The following is a 3522-nucleotide window of genomic DNA, read 5'->3' as shown; positions in this document are numbered from 1 at the left end:
GGAAGAAGCTATCCCACTTTCTATTCAGATGATTCCAGATTAGCCTGTTCGGACATATGGCAATATCTTCATGATTCTTATCAAACAAGTAGGAACCAAGATGTAAGAAGCTTGATTTGAAACCATTAACCAGTATAGAATCACCAGGAAGTTGAATAAATCTCATAGGAGTTATGAGGAAGAAGCTATCCCCCTTTCTATTCAAAGGATTACAGATTAGCCTGTTCGGATATATGGCAATATCTTCATAATTCTTATCAAACCAGAAGGAGCCAAGATGTAAGAAGCTTGATTTAAACCATTAATCAGTATAGAATCACCAGGAATTTGAATAAATCTCATAGGAATTATGAGGAAGAAGCTATACCACTTTCTATTCAAATGATTCCAGATTAGCATGTTCGGACATATGGCAATATCTTCATGATTTTATCAAACCAGAAGGAGCCAAGATGTAAGAAGCCTGATTTTAAACCATTAATCAGTATAGAATCACCAGGAAGTTGAAAAAAAACTCATAGGAGTTATGAGGAAGAAGCAATCCCACTTTCTATTCAGATGATTCCAAATTAGTCTCTTCGGACATATGACAATATCTTCATGATTCTTATCAAACCATATGGAAACAAGATGTAAAAAGCTTTATTTGAAACAATTAATCATTTTTAGAATGTCCAGGAAGGTGAATAAATCTCATAGGAATTATGAGGAAGAAGTTATTCCACTTTCTATTCAGATGATTCCAGATTAGCCTGTTCGGACATATTACAATATTTTCATGATTCTTATCAAACGAGAAGGAACCAAGATGTAAGAAGCTTGATTTGAAACCATTAATCAGTATAGAATCGCCAGGAAGTTGAATAAATCTCATAGGAGTTATGAGGAAGAAGCTATCCCACTTTATATTCAGATGATTCCAGATTAGCCTGTTCGGACATATGGATAAATCTTCATGATTCTTATCAAACCAGAAGGAGCCAAGATGTAAGAGGCCTTATTTGAAACCATTAACCAGTGTAGAATGACCATAAAGTTGAATAAATCTCATAGGAGTTATGACGAAGAAGTTATCCAACTTTCTATTCAGATGATTCCAGAATTAGCCTGTTCGGACAAATGATAATATCTTCATGATTCTTAGCAAATCAGAAGGAACCAAGATGTAAGAAGCTTGATCTGAAACCATTAAACAGTTTAGAATCACCAGGAAGTTGAATAAATCTCATAGGAGTTATGAGGAAGAAGCTATCCCACTTTCTATTCAGATGATTCCATATTAGCATGTTCGGACATATGGTAATATCACTACAGGAAATGTAGGTAGTAATAGCGCACGAAAAGCGCTATGACTCATTTTTAATAGCGCTTCCTTGGACGCTCTGACATCGCCCGTTATAATAGGTCTGACCCTTTTAATAGCGGCTTTTCTTTGTGCTGTAATTAAGCGTACAATAATAGCGTGTTTAATTATGCAATTGTTAATATTTATAATAACGTTTTACAAATGTTATTAAAACCTAATAATTTGTGTTATTAATTAGTTTTTAAATTATCCGAAAATTTATTAATAATAATATTATAAAAACTAAATTAACCAAATATAATTGAATTTAGAATTAATCCAAATTTTAAAAATTAAATTTTATTCATTAATTAAAATTTGTTTACAAATAAAATCAGTTTATACATTAAACCAGAAAAAAAACCATAACCTAATTAACCAAACTTAAATAAACTAAAAATTTAATAACTAAAAAATTTAAACAAAACCTAATAAACCAAAATCTACAGCTCTACGTCTCTTTCTTCTCTTCTTGTTCGGCTTCACCTACACCACCACCACCACTAGCTTTCTCTGCCATCTCCTTAAGCCTATGTTCTCTTACATCATCTCAATGGCTTGAGATGTCACAGCTAAAGTTTTTGTACCTCTCTTTCTGGAAAGTTAAGCACTAGCATCAGACAAGATCTGAAGAAGCTCGGCTCGGGACTTGGCAGCCTGTTCAAATTTTTTCTTGTAAACAAGACACTCTCTCATCACTTTTACCAACTTCATCCAAGATTTCTGTTGTAAAAAAAATCCACACCACACAAGAATTAATAAAAGCTTTGCAATGTCTGTAAGAAAGAAAGTTATGGTTGAGAGATTTATCTGCAAATTTTGCAGTAAAGTTCCACAAGTAATCTCCCCAACAAAAGAACCTTCAGCATCTGTGACCACCATTGTCGTGAACTCACAAGGTTACCTGCAGAAAAATATCAAAACAAAAGAAGACCATAACTAAACTAAGAGTATGATATGTATATAACTCATGACAGTGATTAATGGACATTACGCATCAGATTGCAATGAAATCTTAATTAAGAACACAAAGCTAGGAGCAAAGCAAGAAACTCACATAGCTTTTCTCAATCAAAGTTGAAATCTTTTTCCAAATCCAAAAACACATCCTAATCACTCTTATAAATGATTTAACTTCAGAGACAAAAAAAAAATTAAACCAGCTCTGCTCAACGACCCACTTCGTGTACCGAAATCAAAAAAAAAAATCAAAGAGAGAGAGAGAGAGAACTTTAACGGCGAGGTTAATGGCAAAGAGAGGCTGAGACTTCCCTCTTTATTCATCTCCGGCGAGATGAACCATCGAAGCCTCTTCTCCCCATCTTTTTATGAACAGCCGTCTTCCGCCTTGCCACCGGCGCTGCTCCGCCATCTCTGTTTGTGGTTCGAATCTGACTCGAGTCAAGTGTTGTCGACGAATCTTTCATCATGGCCGAGTGAAAGAGAGAGAGGTTTGTATCCAGCAGGTTGAATCGTAAAGAGAGGGAGAGAGAGATGGAGAAGATTGAGTCGTGAGTGAGAGAGAGATGGAGAGACAGAGATGCAGAAGATTGATCTTAGGCCACACGATCAAAAACAATCAATGGTCACAAATGGTAATCCTGGTTTTTAAAAGATTGACCAATAAGGAGAAAGGATGAGGATTGGCAGAGATTGATCTGTGACCATTAGATTGAAAACAATCAAATGGTCAAAAATTAACCAATCAAAAACTATTTTTAATCATTGTTTTAAAACTTATAATTTTTTGTTTAACTAAATTTATTTATAGAAAATTAAACTATATTCTAATTATTGTTATATTTATTTTTTATTTAAAATTTAGAGTTTAAAAGTATGAGTTTAGAGTATATGTAATGTGATTTAGGGTATATGATTTGTGTTATGGTATACATTTAGATTTTAGGGTTAGAGTATTAGATTTGAGAATTGATATTAAATTTTAAAGTTTTAAACTAATAAAAATTAGAACTTTAAAACATTTAGTTAGAGTTTAGGGTTTGTGATTAATTTAGGGTATGATATATATATATAAGTATAAAGATTGGATTTATGATTTTGTATGTAGAGTTTAAGTTTGGTATAAGAGTTAGAGTTTAATATAAAAGTTTATAATTAAGATTCAGATTTGAAGTTTGTTAAACTTTTAAAATTTATATTGGAAATTTATATTTAGT

General features: G+C 32.6%; 1 long non-coding RNA gene across 1 annotated transcript; it reads right to left on the bottom strand.

The window, feature by feature from the left end:
• Positions 1–1629: 1629 nt before the first annotated feature.
• On the bottom strand, positions 1630–2972 carry LOC130507741 (uncharacterized). Its single transcript, XR_008942422.1, has 2 exons — positions 2577–2972; positions 1630–2249 (listed from the first exon to the last, which is right to left on the bottom strand). It is a non-coding gene; the product is annotated as an uncharacterized LOC130507741 (long non-coding RNA).
• Positions 2973–3522: the final 550 nt, after the last annotated feature.

Source organism: Raphanus sativus, unplaced genomic scaffold, assembly GCF_000801105.2.
Source record: "Raphanus sativus cultivar WK10039 unplaced genomic scaffold, ASM80110v3 Scaffold5514, whole genome shotgun sequence".
Taxonomy (NCBI): domain Eukaryota; kingdom Viridiplantae; phylum Streptophyta; class Magnoliopsida; order Brassicales; family Brassicaceae; genus Raphanus; species Raphanus sativus.
This window is presented reverse-complemented; position numbering and strand designations above follow the sequence as displayed.